This window comes from Hemitrygon akajei, chromosome 17 (assembly GCF_048418815.1).
Source record: "Hemitrygon akajei chromosome 17, sHemAka1.3, whole genome shotgun sequence".
NCBI classification, from domain to species: Eukaryota; Metazoa; Chordata; class Chondrichthyes; order Myliobatiformes; family Dasyatidae; genus Hemitrygon; species Hemitrygon akajei.
The window spans coordinates 74,786,793-74,804,247 of NC_133140.1; the positions used below are offsets into that span (position 1 = coordinate 74,786,793).

Genomic DNA, 17,455 nt, shown 5'->3' on the forward strand with positions numbered 1-17,455 from the left:
TCTTGAAATGTGGAGAAGGGTTGATGGACTTGGGCTTCTGCTTATTTTTCTTATGCTCTTATCATAAAGCATTATTCATGATGCCTCATAGAAGCCATCAAACAAAACTAGCACACATGCTATACAGAGAAATTTGTTAATGCAGGTGACCAATGATGGACATCAGTGATGACACAGAGAAAATTCTGGAGGAATTCAGCAGGTCAGGCAGCATCTATGGAGAGAAATAAACTGTCAACATTTTGGACCAAGATCAGGGTCTCAGCCCAAACTGTCAATTGCTTATTTCCCTCCAAAGATGCTACCTGGCTACTGAGTTCCTCCATTGTTCCTTGTGTGTGTTGTTCAAGATTTTCAGCATAGAACATAGAAATCTACAGCACATTACAGGCCCTTCGGCCCACAATGTTGTGCCGACCATGTAACCTACTCGAGAAACTGCCTAGAATTTCACTACTGCATAGTCCTCAATTTTTCTAAACTCCATGTACCTATCTAAGAGTCTCTTAAAAGACCCTATTGTATCCACTTCTACCACCATCGCTGGCATTGCATTCCATTCTCTGTGTGAAAAACTTAGCTCTGACATCCCCCTTGTCCCTACTTCCAAGCACCTTAAAACTATGCCTCCTTGTGTTAGCTATTTCAGCCCTGGGAAAAAGCTTCTGACTATCCACACGATCAATGCCTCTCATCATCTTATACACTTATAGCATCTGCAGAATCTCTTGTGTCATGGATTTCAATAAAATTCATTTCCCAGGTGCATAATTTGTTGGCAAGGACTATTTGTTGTCTAACACTAAGTGTCCATGAGAAGTTGGTCTTGAGTGCCTTCCTTTTTTTTTTCTGGTGAATGGTCTGTAGTTTCAGGATCTGGACCCAACCAGGATGAAGGAATGGTGATGCATACCCAAGCCAGGATCGTGTATGACTTGGACAGAAATCTAAATGGAAGTGTTCCCATCCACCAATTCAGAATCAGAATCCTGTTTATTATCACTGATAAATGTCATGAAATTTGTTGTTTTGTGGGAGCAGTACAGTGCAAGACATAAAAATTACAGTAAGTTACAATAGGAAATAAATATACAAAGTTAAATTAAATAAGTAGTGGAAAAAGAGAGCAAAAGTAGAGAGGTAGTATTCATGGGTTAGTCATTGTCCATTCAGAAATCTGACGGTGGAAGGGAAGAAGTTATTTTTGGAACAGCTTCTTATCCTTGTGGGTAGAGATTGTGAATTTGAGCAGTGCTTGGTCAGATTGTATTAGAGACAAAACAAGTGGCAAGAAAGTATTCGAGACAGAATTCCAGAGCTAGGAGAAAGCAACCTTGGTGGAGCAGTTAATATTTGGATATCTATAGGGCAAGAAATTAATTTTTTGGGGGAGAAAGTTACAGCGGTGCAAGAGAAAAAAAACCCAAAAGGCCTGTTGCCTCCAAAAATACAGTTAATTAGCTAACTGTCACTATTGTGGTTGGGTCTAGGTGTTAGTGAGGCTGTGGGTAGCCAGGTTTTGGATGTGGTGAAGATTTTTTAAGAGGCTGGGGATGGGAGCAGTGAAATCTATAGAGAGCACTGAAGCATTACAATGCAGAAACAAGCATTAGGTTTATCTAGTCTATGCTGAGTCCCACCTACCTACACTTGGCCCATAGCCCTCCATACCTCTCTCATCCATGTACCTATCAAAACCTCGCTGAACAAAAGCATCGAGGAGCCCTGAAGCAGCAGTTGATCTGTAGGGGAGCTCATGGAGAAAGTGGTATTGGTATGAAGGGAATTGAAAGTGAAGATTAGAATTGCAGACTGAAGAAACTGTGACTGTAAGTGATATTACTTTAAAATGTTTTAATGGGCTTTGTAATAAAGCATAAAATATGTTTTACACCACATAATGAAACAGAATTTATGACAGGACACGATATTTGGCAGGCCGGTGTGGACGTGGTGGACTGATGGTGGGTCTATTTTTCTCTCTCTTCCTCTCTCTCTTAGAAGTGAATTTCAAGTTCCCGGGTGTTAATATCTTTGAGGACCTAACCTGGTCCCAACATATGGAAGCAGCTATAAAGAAAGCAAGACAATGGCTATATTTCTTTAGGAGTTCAAGGAGATTTGGTATGTCACCTAAAACACTCAAAGATTTCTACAGATGTACCAGGGAGAGCATTCCAACTGGATGCATTGCCACCTAGTATGGGGGAGTGGGTGTATGGGGCTACTGCACAGGATTGAAGCGAGGTGCAGAGAGTTATTAAATGAGTCAGCCCCATCATGGGTACAGGCATTGTGGTATCCAAGACATCGGCAAGGAGAGGTACCTCAAAAAGGCGGTGTCCATCATTAAGCACCCCTACCACCTAGGACATGCCCTCTGCTCACTGTTACCATCAGAAAGGAGGTACAGAAGCCTGAAGGCACACACTCAGCGATTCAGGAACAGCTTCTTCCTTTCAGCCATCCGATTTGTGAATGGACCCATGAACACTACCTGATTATTTTATGTTTTTTGCCCTAATTTAACTATTTTATATACATACAATACATATACTTATTGTAATTCACAGTTTTTTTTAGCCAGAGGGTGGTGAATCTGTGAAATCTGTTGCCACGGGCAGCAGTGGAGGCCAAGTCATTGGGTATATTTAAGGCAGAGATTGATAGGTATCTGAGTAGCCAGGGCATCGAAGCTTATGGTGAGAAGGCATGGGGGGGTGGGGGTGGGACTAAATGAGAGAATGGATCAGCTCATGATAAAATGGCAGAGCAGACTCGATGGGCCGAATGGCTGACTTCTGCTCCTTTGTCTTATGGTCTTATGGTTATCATGTATGGCAATGTACTGCTGCTGCAAAGCCAATACATTTCTCGACACATGCCAGTGATATTAATCCTGATTCTGATTCTGATTCTGACGTGGTGGGCTGATGGTGGGTCTACTTCTTCCTTTTTTCTCTCTCTCTCTCTATCTCCCTCTCTCCCTCTGTGTCTGTCTCTCGTTACTAATGCTAGGTCTAATATTGGAGTAATCTCCAACACATTAAATCTAAAATGTGAGTTTCAGCAACACTTCCTGTATTAAAACAAATTCAATTTTCACGAAGGATTGTGATGATACCCCCTTTTAAAATGATAAACTATTGATTTTCTTGTGATTTTGTATTCCCATTTTAAGGTGTTTAAAATGAATGACATCAGGCAGAAATGGATAAATTAACAGCAGTGGATATGGTCATTAAATGCACTAGCTCAGCAATATTTTAATTGTAGTTATTGGTCTGTTAATTCAGCTTGGGTTCCCCAACAAGTCTATTGTACTTGATTTAAACCATTTGTAATATTGAAAAGATGTGTGTATTCTGGAAGAGAACCATTAAAAAAGAATTAGAATTTATTTTATGACAATGATATTTAAGAATTGTATTTATTTTATTTAAAGGTCCTTCAGGGCAAACGAGCTGCATTACCTAGCAACCCACCTACTTAATTCTCCCCTAATCATAGGACCGATTAACCTGCTAACTGGTACATCATTTGACTATGGGAGGAAACCACAGCGCCCACAGAAAACCCACATGTTCACTGGGAGGACATACAGACGACGTCCGAATGGAACTCCGAACTCCGATGCCCCAAGCTCTATTAGTGTCGCGCTAATTACTGTGTTACCGTGGCGCCCCAATTTACTGAAAAGAATTGTGAAAAGCCTGTTTGTCTCTGTGCACTATCGCAAAACCCATAAGACTGTTGGTTCTTTTTTCTTTGAAATCCAACTGTTTGTCTGTTGAAGTTGATGAAGGCATCTGCGACAGATTAAATGTCACATGTGAACAAATCCTGCTATATCTCTGCAGCTATTAGTGAGGTTTCAGTTGCCACTGTTATGTCTTTTTACAGAAGATAAATAAAATTCCAGAGCTGAGATGAGGGAGATTTACCCACACCTCAGGAGAAAGCAGCTCTTAACTCACACAGTGGGTGTCTCCGTCTTTATTTGCAGTACCTGTACAAATTGACCATACTGTGGCGAGATGCCTTTTTAAACCTTTAAATGCTGATGCCTGAGGATGGTGAAAACAAGTAAAACCAGGCAAGCACAAGAAAGTCTGCAAATGCTGGAATTCCAAAGCAACACACACAAAGTGCTGGAGGAACTCAGCAGGTCAGGCAGTGTCTATGTAAAAGAGTAAACAGTCAATATTTCAGGCCGAGACCCTTCATCAGGACTGAAAAGGAAGGGGAAAGACACCAGAATAAAAAGATGAGGGGGAGGGGAAAGAGGCTAGCTGGAAGGCTGATAGGTGATAGGTAGATGGTAAAAGTCAAGGGCTGGGGAAGAAACTATCTGGTAGAAGAGGAGAATTGTCAATAGGGGAAAGGGAAAGGGGGGGGGGGGGGTCCCGGGAGAAGTAATACGTAGGTTAGAAGAAGTGAAAGATCAGAGTGGAGAATAGAGAACTGGGCAAGGCTGTTTTCATTCTATTCCTAGTAAGATGTAAAGATCCACAAAGAACTTTGAAACTGGAAATGCAAAATTCAGAAAATGTGGGAATTATCTATTTAGTATGTTGGTTTGAATTTCAAAATTTGGAAACTACTAACTGTCATGCTCACTATCTGGCCAGTGGATGCCAAATGCTGATAGTGTGAATATTTAAATATTTCATTACCGTTATAGGTATTGTGTTTAGATCTAATTCTCATAGAGTCAGAGAGATGTACCACACAGAAACAGGCCCCTCTCAGCCCATTGACTCCATGTAGACCATCAACTTCCCATTTAAACAGATCGTGCATGAGTCCCATTTTTTAATCTCCATACATTCTTATTAACTACCAGCAAATTCTATCACTCCCCTACACACTAGTGGTGATTCAACCTACCAACTAAGAACTGATAGTGGACTTCAGAAAGGGCAGGAAGGAGAGAACACATACCAATCCACACAGAGGGATCAGAGGATGAAAGCGTGGGTTATTTCAAGTCCCTGGATGTCAGCACCTCTGAGGATCTAACCTGGACTCCACATATTGATGCAGCTAAAGGAAGGCACGACAGTGGCTATATTTCATTAGGAGTTTTTAGGAGATTTGGTGTGGCACCAAAAAGACTCAAAACTTTCAACAGATGTACCATGTTGAGCATTCTAACTGGCTGCATCACCATCTAGTATGGGGGAGGAGGGGCTACTGCACAGGATCGAAGTTAGCTGCAGAAAGTTGCAAACAGTCAGCTCCATCATAGGCACTGGCCTCCATAGTATACAGGAACAATGCCTCAAAAAGGCTGCATCCATCATTAAGGACCTCCATCACCCAGGAAATGCCCTCTTCTCATTGCCATCATCTGGAAAGAAGTACAGATGGCTGAAGCCACACACACAACCATTCGTGAAAAGTTTCTTCCCTTCTGCCATCCTGCATGTATATATAAATATATATGTTTTCCCACTATTATCAGATAGATAGATAGATACTTTATTCATCCCCATGGGGAAATTCAACTTTTTTTTTCCAATGTCCCATACACTTGTTGTAGCAAAACTAATTACATACAATACTTAACTCAGTAAAAAATATGATATGCATCTAAATCACTATCTCAAAAAGCATTAATAATTGCTGCCACAAAGTCAACAAATTTCACAACATATGCTGGTGATATTAAACCTGATTTTGATTCTGATTCTGACCTGTGTTTCTTTGGGATCAGAATCAGAATCAGGTTTAATATCACTGGCATATATCATGAAATTTGTTGTCTTTGTGGCAGCAGTACATTGCAACACATGATAAAAGAAAACCATAAATTACAGTAAGTATATATGTATTAAATAGTTAAATATGTTGTGCAGAAATAGAAATTTAAAAAAGTAGTGAGGTAGTGTTCATGGGTTTAATATCCATTCAGAAATCAGATGACAGAGGGGAAGAAGCTGCTCCTGAATCGTTGAGTGTGTGCCTTCAGACTAAAGTATCTCCTTCCTGGCAGTAATAATGGGAACAAGGCATGACCTGGGTGATGGGGGTCCTTAATGATGGATGAGGGGGGAAACCCATGCTGTCACAGGGAGAACGTGCAAGCTGAACACTCACTGTACCTGAGGTCAAGATTGGATCTATATCACTGGCACTAGAGGCAGCAACTCTGCCAGCTACACAACTGCACCACTATTTTTTCCCTCTCCCTGAAAACAGCTTCTCTATTTTGAGCACGCATGGATAATCTGCGTTTAGAACACCCCACTCTGGTCTCGGCCTGGAGGTGGACTAGTCAAAGGACCTGGAGATGGCTGACCTGGCACCTGAAGGTAGCAGCTATCTTGGGTGGCTGAGGTGAGGAACCGAGCAATGGGGTGGGGGGGGGGGTCTACCACTGCAGAGACACAGACCCTTACATTTATAGTGAGAGGAGCAAGGTTTATAAGGGACCTTTGGGGCAACTTCCTCACACAGTGAGTGGTGCGTGCGGTATATGGAGCGCACAGCTGGAGAAATAACAATAACGACATTTAAAAGCGATTTGGAGAAGTGCAGTATATATGCATATATATGGACAGGAAAAGTTTGGCAGGATTCAGGCCAATAGAACTAGTTTGCTGCATCGATAAAAATTGGTCAGTGTCTACAGGAGACATGCCAAATTTCTTAGTCAGCAAGGAATAGTGGGATGAAGGGTCCTGTTTCCACACTACATCACTCTGTCACTCTTTGACTCTCCCTACAACCATGAGCCCTGCTCCTGAGTGGACTGGAGAAAGCACACAAAAACTTTGGTCTTTTGGTCTTGCAATCCTGAGGTTTTCAGTCTGTAAGTGTGAAGAGCAGAAAATAGCCAGTTCGATCGCAAATAAACAGAAACCCCCTAGCCAAAACTTTGGGGTGGCAGGCAAATGGAATTATATTGAATTGGACAACAGAAACACGAGGAAATCTGTAGATGCTGGAAATTCAAACAACAGACACAGAATTCTGGTTCCTTTCCTTGGGGAGTCCGGAAGTCTAAGCTGGGTGAGAGGGAGGGAAGGGGTTTATTTCGCTCTTGTTGTTTTTGTTGCTTCTTGTGTTCTGTGTTGTTCTGCCATGCATAGTGGGCATGCTGTGTTGGCACCGGATTGTGTGTTCCCACTTGAGGTCTGTCCCTTGCATAACTTTAGGTGTGTTGGTTGTGAATGAAAATGACACATTTCACTGTTTGTTTTAATGCACATGCGATAATTCTGAATCATTCGGCCCATGTGACTCGTGCCAACATTATTTCTCACTTTAGCCAGCTCCTTTGTGACTTTACCCTACTTTTCCTTTTCAAACCTCCTTTTATTTCGCCACAGCGCACGTAAAGATATCTCTGCTCTTGGCCTCGTGTGTAAATGCATCAGATATAAATAAGCCCGAAAGCACGAAAGGATATGACTTTACAGCAGAGATTTTCCCAGTCCTCATAACCGCCTCATTTGGATAGTCAAGATAGAAACGTAAAAAGTGGCATGTAACTTCAACCTGACATTCATTATGAGGGATGATTTTTAAATTCTAGCCGAAAGGCTGTATTAGCTACAAACTGAAGACAGGGAAATGTGTTCTCTCCAAGCAGAGCAGTTATAAACCTGTCGGGGTGTTATGGATGCTCAAGTGACAGAGAATATTGCCACTATTTGCTGAATATTGAAGGAGGAGAGCTAATGGTGTACAACATATAAACCTGCTGTGACTATCATCCATCTGTCTATGAAGAAGTGAATAGTGGCAGACTCTGATAAAATGAATTTTTAGCAGGTTTAAATCTGGTGAATGCCTCTTTAGAAGCTATTGTCGACCATTAACTGTGGTCAGGCAGAAAAACATTTCAGCAAAAATGAACACACATGCACACACTCTCTCTCACACACACACTCACACTCTCTCTCACACACACACACACACACACACACACACACACACACACACACACACACACACACACACACACACACACACACACACACACACACACACACACACACACACACACACACACACACACACAGTGAGCCTGTTATCCATCTAATGGAAGTTAACCCTTCAAAGAGATTACTTGTTAATTACAAGCCTGTGCTGAGTTTGCAGGTTATGACTGGAATAGTGTTACCCTTTGCCCCAGAGCCCAGGGGGGTAATGTTGTGTTGCCAACCAACCAGAATTTCCACGTGATTAACATTCAGCAGTTGAAGTGATGTGGGGTGATCTCATTCTAGGCCCACATGTAGAAAATTCACAGAGGAACCAAGTATGGAAACAGACGGCACAGACATTTCAAACTGCTTTGTCCATGCTGACAATTAACCACCCATTTACACTAATCCGCTAATCCTACATTCCATTTATTTTCATCAACACTCCTTAGAGACCTTTGGGCCCCTTATCTAAGAAAGGATATGCAGACATTGGAGAGGATCCAGAGGAGGTTCTCGAGAACAGTCCCAGAAATGAAAGGGTTAATGTCTGAGGAGCCTTGATGGCTCTGGACCTGCAATTGCTGGAGTTTAGAAGAATGAGTTGGGGGTGGGGTGGGTGTCTCATTGAAGTCTATTGAATGTTGAAAGGCCCAGATAGAGTCGACATGGAGAGGATGTTTCATATAGCGGGGGAGTCGAGGAGCAAAGGGCACAAGCTCAGAGTACAAGGATGTCCCTTTAGCCCTTTAAAACAGAGATGAAAAGGAATTCCTTTTACCAATGCACAGTGAATCTGTGGAATTCATTGCAATGGACGGCGAGAGAGATCAAGTCATTGGGTATATTTAAAGTGGAGGTTGATCAGTTCTTGATTAAATGTTACGAAGAGAAGGCGGGAGAATGGGGTTGAGAGGTCAGACATGAATGATTGTGGAGCAGACTAATTCTTCTCCTATGTCTTATGGTCAGATTCTACCACTCACCCACACACCAGGAGTAATTTACCCAATTGGCCCACCAAGCCACATGCCTTTGGACTGTGGGAGGAAACCGGAGCACCCGGAGGAAACCCACGCGGTCAAGGGGAGAACGTACAAACTCCTTACGGGCAGCGGCAGGAAGTGAACCTGGGTCGCCTGTACTGTAAGTCATTTTGCCAACCACGTCCTTGAGATGTGGGAGGAAACTTGAGCAGCCAAAGGAATTCCACATGGTCACAGGAAGAACATGCAAACCCCACACAGACAGGATTGGATCCAGGCTTCTGAGGCTGTGAGGCAGCAGCTCTACTCACTGAGCCACTCTTGATCAGGGCTGAAAACTTTGTCCGAGTTCCTTTCACACTTTATCTGCCCCACCTCGATCATGTCGATAATGGGTACCTGTTTCCAGGGATGAAATATCTAAAACAAGAGGGCATACATTTAAGGTGAGAGGACTTGCGTTCAAAGGAGATGTGTGAGGAAAGTTTATTACACAGAGTGTTGAGTGCCAGCCTTGGCTGGTTTTGGAGGCAAATAAAATAGCAGTATTTAATAATTTCTCAGATAGGCACGTGAATGTGCAGAGGATGGAGAAATATGGACCCTGTGGAAGCAGAAGAGGTTACATTTATTAAGACATTTAATTACCAGTTGTGAGCTGAAGGTCCTGTTTCTATCGACCTGTCAGCCTGACATCGGTGGTGGGAAAGATGCTAGAGTCCATTATTAAGGATGAAATAGTGGCATATCTAGATAGCAGTGATAGGATTGGGCCGAGCCAGCATGGATTTACCAAGGGTAAATCATGCTTGACTAATCTGTTGGAGTTTTTCGAGGATGTAAGCAGGAAGTTAGACGGGGGAGATCCAGTGGATGTAGTGTACCTCGATTTTCAGAAGGCATTTGATAAGGTCCTGCATAGAAGATTGGTGGGTAAAATCAAAGCTCAGGGCATCGGGGGGAAGGCATTGACATGGATAGAAAACTGGTTGGCAGATAGAAAGCAAAGGGTAGCAGTGAATGGGTGTTTCTCGGAATGGCAGGTTGGTGACTAGTGGGGTGCCAAAGGGCTCAGTATTGGAACCACAGCTGTTTACCATTTACGTTAACGATTTGGATGAAGGCATAGAAAATAACATCAGCAAGTTTGCTGATGATACTAAGCTGGGTGGCAGTGTGACATGTGATGAGGATGTTAGAAGAATTCAGGGTGACTTGGATAGGCTGGGTGAGTGGGCAGATACTTGGCAGATGGCGTTTAATGTGACTAAGCGTGAGGTTATCCACTTTGGGAGTAAGAACAGGAAGGCAGATTATTATCTGAACGGTGTAGAGTTGGGTAAGGGAGAAATACAAAGAGATCTCGGAGTCCTTGTTCATCAGTCACTGAAGGTGAATGAGCAAGTGCAGCAGGCAGTGAAGAAGGCTAATGGAATGTTGACCTTTATTACAAAGGGAATTGAGTACAAGAGCAAGGAAATCCTCTTGCATTTGTACAGGGCCCTGGTGAGACCACACCCGGAGTATTGTGTACAGTTTTGGTCTCCAGGGTTAAGGAAGGACATCCTGGCTGTAGAGGAAGTGCAGTGTAGATTCACGAGGTTAATTCCTGGGATGTCTGGACTGTCTTACGCAGAGAGGTTAGAGAGACTGGGTTTGTACATGCTGGAATTAAGGAGATTGAGAGGGGATCTGATTGAAACATATAAGATTATTAAGGGATTGGACAAGGTAGAGGCAGGAAATATGTTCCAGATGCTGGGAGAGTCCAGTACCAGAGGGCATGGTTTGAGAATAAGGGGTAGGTCATTTAGGACAGAGTTAAGGAAAAACTTCTTCTCCCAGAGAGTTGTGGGGGTCTGGAATGCACTGCCTCGGAAGGTAGTGGAGGCCAATTCTCTGGATGCTTTCAAGAAGGAGCTAGATAGGTATCTTATGGACAGGAGAACCAAGGGATATGGGGACAAGGCAGGAACCGGGTATTGATAGTAATTGATCAGCCATGATCTCAAAATGGCGGTGCAGGCTCGAAGGGCCGAATGGTCTACTTCTGCACATGTTCTATAGGTCAGTTGTGGAGAGCGCCCTCTTCTTTGTGGTGGCGTGTTGGGGAGGAAGCATTAAGAAGAGGGACACCTCATGTCTTAATAAGCTGGTAAGGAAGGCGGGCTCTGTCGTGGGCAAAGTACTGGAGAGTTTAACATCGGTAGCTGAGCGAAGGGCGCTGAGTAGGCTACGGTCAATTATGGAAAACTCTGAACATCTTCTACATAGCACCATCCAGAGACAGAGAAGCAGTTTCAGCGACAGGTTACTATCGATGCAATGCTCCTCAGACAGGATGAAGAGGTCAATACTCCCCAATACCATTAGGCTTTACAATTCAACCGCCAGTACTTAAGAACTTTTTAAAAGCTATTATTAATGCTTTTTGAGATAGTGATTTAGATGCATATCATATTTTTTACTGAGTTAAGTATTGTATGTAATTAGTTTTGCTACAACAAGTGTATGGGACATTGGAAAAAAGTTGAATTTCCCCATGGGGATGAATAAAGTATCTATCTATCTATCTATCTGTCTATCTATCTATTGTCTATTGTCTATGCTCCCTTCATCCCAGCTCATTTACTGGCTATCTCCCCTGCACCCTTCAGTCCAGCTGAACAGTCTCGACAATAAGACATAGGAGCAGAATTAGGCCATTCATCCCGTTAAGTCTGCTCTGCCACTCCATTTTGGGTGATCCCAGATCCCACTCAACCTCATTCACCTGCCTTCTCACCATATCCTTTGATGCCCTGACCGATCAGAAAACTATCAACTTCCACCTTCGATATATGCACGGACTTGGCCTCCACCGCAGTCTGTAGCAGAGCATTCCGCAGATTTACTGCTCTCTGGCTAAAAGAAAATTCCTCCTTACCTCTGATCTAAAAGGTCGCCCCTCAATTTTGAGGCTGTGCTCTCTATTTCTGGATACCCTCACCATAGGAAACATGCTCTCCAAATCCATTTTATCTAGTCATAGGAACATAGAAAACCTACAGCACAAAGCAGGCCCTTCGGCCCACAAAGTTGTGCTGAACATGCCCCTACCTTAGAAATTACTAGGCTTACCTATAGCTCTCTATTTTACTAAGCTCCATGTACCTATCCAAAAGTCTCTTAAAAGACCTTATCGTATCCGCCTCCACCACCGTTGCCGGCAGCCCATTCCATGCACTCACTACACTCTGAGTAAAAAGTTTACTCTTTCAAGATTCAGTAGGTTTCAATGAGATCCCTCTGCATTCTTCCTAATTCCAGTGAGTGCAGGCCCAAAGCTGCCAAATGAGCCTCATATGTTAACCCTTTCACTCCTGGAATCATCCTCATGAACCTCCTCTGGGCTGTCTCCAATAACACATCTTTTCTGAAATACGGGGCCCAGAACTGTTGACAATACTCCAAGTGTGGCCCGACTAGTATCTTATTAAGCCTCAGCATTATCTCCTTGCTTTTATATTCTATTTCTCTTGAAATAAAAGCCAACATTGCAATTGCAACATTCTTTACCACAGACTCAACCTGTAATTAAATTTCAGGGAGACTTGCACAAGAACTGCCAAGCTGCTCTGCACCCCTGATGTTTGAACCTCCTCCCCAATTAGATAATAGTCCACACTATTGTTCCTTTTACCAAAATGCATTATCATACATTTCCCAACACTGTTTTCCATCTGCCAACTTTTTTGCCCATTCTTCCAATTTGTCTAAATCCTGAAATGTCAATATCCATTTCTTGACCTCATAATCTACTTCATTATGATCTTGTCCTTAACTGTTTACCTGCATTTCACTTTTTTGTAACTGTTACACATGAACATTGTGGGCATGCTATGTTGGTGCCAGAACGTGTGGTGACGCTTGTGAGCTACCCCCCCCCCCCCCCACCGTTATCCTTGGGTGTGTTGGCTGTTGACATATATGATGCGTTTCACTCTATGTTTTGATAAATCTGAATATGAATCTGAATCTGTACTCTGTGTTGTCATTGTTTACTATGTTCTACCACAAAAACTCTGTAAAGATTTGATCTGTATGAACAATGTTCTAAGTAAGTTTTATTATCAAAGTACATACAGTATATGTCACCATAAAAAACCCTGAGATGCATTTTCTTGTGGGCATACTCAATAAAACTATAGAGTAATAACCATAACAGAATCAACGAAATACCACACAACAGGGACATGCTTTTCACTATATGCGCCAATAATAAATTAAATCCAGTTCTGATTCCCTCCACAGACTCTGCCTGACCCAGTGAGATCCTCCGGCATCTTATGAGTAGCTCCTTCTTTGCCTTGTTTATTTAAACATCTGTCTAAATGCTTCTTTGGATTTAGATGTTCCAGATATTATCCACTCTCTGTGTGAAAACCTGATCCCCTTTAAACTTCCTACCATTCACTACGAACCTTGCCCTCTTGCTTTTAACCAGGAAGGGGGCTAGGTGTTTGGCTAAGATTTAAATTCTAGAGCCTGCAGTACAGCAACACGGTTATAGACAATAGACAATAGGTGCAGGAGTAGACCATTCGGCCCCTCGAGCCAGCACCGCCATTCACTGTGATCATGGCTGATCATCCACAATCAGTACCCCGTTCCTGCCTTCTCCCCATATCCCTTGACTCCACTATCTTTAAGAGCTCTATCTAACTCTTTCTTGAAAGCATCCAGAGAATCGGCCTCTACTGCCTTCTGAGGCAGAGCATTCTACAGATCTGGATGAAAAAGTTTTTCTCAACTCCGTCCTAAATGGCCTACCCCTTATTCTTAAACAGTGGCCTCTGGTTCTAGACTCCCCCAACATCGGGAACATGTTTCCTGCCTCTAGTGTCTCCAATGCCTTAATAATCTTATATGTTTCAATCAGATCCCCTCTCATCCTTCTAAATTCCAGTGTATACAAGCCCAGTCGCTCCAATCTTTCAACATATGACAGTCCCGCCATCCCAGGAATTAACCACGTGAACCTAAGCTGCACTCCCTCAATAGCAAGAATGTTCTTCCTCAAATTTGGAGACCAAAACTGAACATAATACAAAGAAGGACCTCTTTGCTCCTATACTCAACTCCCCTTGTTATGAAGACCAACATGCCATTAGCTTTCTTCACTGCCTGCTGTACCTGCATGCTTACTTTCAGTAACTGATGTACAAGAACACCTAGATCTCGTTGTACTTCCCCTTTTCCTAACTTGACACCATTCGGATTCTTTTCAGGTTCTTTTTTTTTTAAAAAGGAAATAAGAGAATCTCAAGTCAAGCAAATACATCAACATTACTTTCTGTCTCCAGCTCAGGTTAGCTGAAAGTTGGTATCAATTGAAGGGTACAAATAAAAGAAGACTCACGAGGGCTGGGACAGCACAGAGAACGTATAGAGTGAGACAGCACAGAGAATTACAAGTGGGTTTTCTGGAGAATTCAAACTGAAGAACCTGAAGGAAAAAGTAGTTAAATGATACAAAATCATACAACCTCAGTCTTCTGGAATATATTTATTATTCACATGGTATGTGTGAGTTATATGTACTGTATTGTGCACTGGAGGAACATTGTTTCATTTGGTGGCATACATGTATATGGTGAAGGACAATAAACTTGAACTTGAAATTAGAAAAAAAGTGTTAATGGCTATAAGGGACATAAACTTAAGGTAATTAGGTTAAAAAAAGTAGTGGAAAGTTGAGGAAATTTTGTTCAGCCAGAGGATAATGGGAGCAACTGTCAGGACTGATAAACACAAGAGATTCTGCAGATACTGGCAATCCAGAGCAACACACACAAAATAATAAAGGAACTCAACTGGTCAGGCAGCGTCTGTGGAAATGAATAAATAGTCATGGGGAAAAGAGAAGAACAAGAGGCACCAGGGAGAAGTGATAGGCTGGTGAGGAGATAGAACTAGAGACCATAGTGGAGAATAGAAGAGGGAAGGGGGAAGGGAAAAGATTACAAGTAGGAGAAATTGATGTTCGTGGCATCTAGTTGGAAGCTACCTAGATGGAATATGAGGTGTTGATCCTCCATCTTGAGTATGGTCTCATCATGGCAAAAGAGGAGGCCACAGACTGACTAGTTGGAACAGGAATGGGGATAAGAATTAAAATTATTGGCCACTGGGAATTCCGTTTAGGCAGATGGAGCAGAGGTGCTCGACAAAGTGGGGCCCCAATTTGATGAAGGGTCTCGGCCCAAAACATTGACTGTTTACTTCTCTCCATAGATGCTGCCTGACCTGCTCAGTTTCACCAGCAATCTGTGTGTGCTGCTCAAGATTTCCAGCATCTGCAGAGTCTCTTGTGTAGAGGATAACAGGAGTCTGGATCTCATTGCATGAAAGGGAGGGGGAGAAACTTCTTTATGTACCTTAATTTACAGAACTGGAAATTAATATTAGACACAATAGGACTTGGTCAGTCAACATCAATTCAATGAACAAAATGTCCTCTATCTATACTGCAAATTTCATGGAAAGAGGAAATGTGCATGGATTGATTAATATAAGACTTTGAATATTAGAATAGAATTCCATCTTTATTTCACTCAATCAGCTTTCAGCCTTTTGACAAAATGCCAATAACTGAAAACCATTGCTAACAGTTCAAAGCAAAATGACACGGATTGGAGAGTGTGAGAGTCTATCGTATTATATAGAACAACACAATCCACAAGAGACCATGGTAAAAGAATTATTTTACAATTCTGAACCTGAAGCAGAATTATAATGAAATGAAAACAACGTGCTGTAATTCTGTTTACCCATCTTGCTCAAAAATACACCTCGATCTTCCAATGTCAGTGAGATATTAGAAATAAGATTTATGATCAGTAAAAATGGCGTGGGTTGCAAATGTATTTAAGTGTTTAATTTGCAAGAGTGACATTCATCAAAATAGGTTGTAAGTTTAAACCCAAATGAGTGCCTGGATATTATAGATATGTAGATGTTAATTGTGAGAACAAGTCAAAGGGCAACAAGATAACAGAAAAGGGAAATTTAATGCTTATTGAAATTAAACAAATCAACTCATTTGGGGCCATTGAAGTGCTCTCTTTGATCATTGAGTGACCACTTCATTCTCAGGTCCTGCTATGATGAGGATATCTGCATTCACATTCCTCGATACTCAGAGACGCTGAGCTCCCTTTTCTGTGTTTTGTTAGGCAAAGACTGATCAAACAATAGAATGCAATATCAGAGAAAGAGAATGTTCAATCTATCTACTTTAAAGAAGATAGAACATTACAACACTGTACAGGCCCTTCAGCCCACAATGTCTGCCGACCTTTTAACCAACTCTAAACTTAATATAACCCTTCCCTCCTACGTAGCCCTTCATTTTTTGACCATACAAGTGCCTATCTAAGAGTTTCTTAAATATCTCTAATATATCTGCTTCTACCACCAACCCCGGCAGTGCGTTTCATGCACTTACCATTCTCTGTGTAAAAAAGTTACCTCTGATATCCCCCCCATACTGTCCTCCAATCCCCTTAAAGTTATGCCTGCTCAATTCAGTCACTTCTGCCCTGGGAAAAAAATATCTGGCGTTCCACTCATAACATGCCTCATCTTTTTCACCTCTATCAAGTTACCTCTCAGCCTCCTTTGCTCTAAAGAGAAAATCCTTCCTAGCTCACTCAACCTATCCTCATAAGACACACTCTGTAATCTAGGCAGCGTCCTGCTAAATCTCCCCTGCACTCTTTCTAAAGTTTCCACATCTTTGCTACACAATGAACACAATGCTCCAAGTGTGGTCTAAAGGGTTTTATAGAGCTGCATTACCTTGCAGCTCTTGAATTTTGCTGTGGTATTTGCCATATATTATATCCACTCACTATAATCTCACTCTCTTACTCATTCCCCATATGTGCGCATTAATGTTGCCTTTTTGAACAACTATCTAAATCACTTTTAAAAGAATTTATGGGTACTGTTTCAACAGCAGCTCATGGCAAGGATTTATATATTCTAACCAGCATGATCATAAATAACTTTATTCATGCCTCCTCATTAATCATTACCTTGAGTTTGTGTGAGCAAACATTTTCATTATAATGAACAGAACGTCATCTGATGAACGGTCACTGACCTGAATCAATCAGGGCTGCATAGTGGTGCGCATTATATAGCCACTGCCTCTGAACACCAGTGACCAGGGTGCAATCCTGATCTCCATGCTGTCTATGGAGTCTGTACGTTCTCCCTGTTACCACACATGCGTCTCACTTCCCTCCCACATCCCAAAAGCAAAAGGATTGGTGGGGTAATTGGCCAGTGTAAGTTGCCTCTTGTGTGTAAGTGACTGTAGTTCTGGAAGGTGGGAGGAGGGGTGTGAAATTACAGGGAATGTGTGTGCGGGGGGGGGGGGGGGAAGAAAAATTAGCAAAAAATAGGAATAGTGTAGGATTAGTGATTAGTAAGGCAATGCATACAAATGCTGGAGAAACTCAGCAGTCAAGGTAATTTTGGGCA

At 42.2% G+C, this 17,455-nt stretch overlaps 1 protein-coding gene across 1 annotated transcript in view; it reads right to left on the bottom strand.

The window, feature by feature from the left end:
- LOC140740842 (transcription factor Maf-like) overlaps window positions 1-17,455 on the bottom strand; it is a 471,464-nt gene that overhangs the window by 2,689 nt on the left and 451,320 nt on the right. The window lies entirely within an intron of this gene.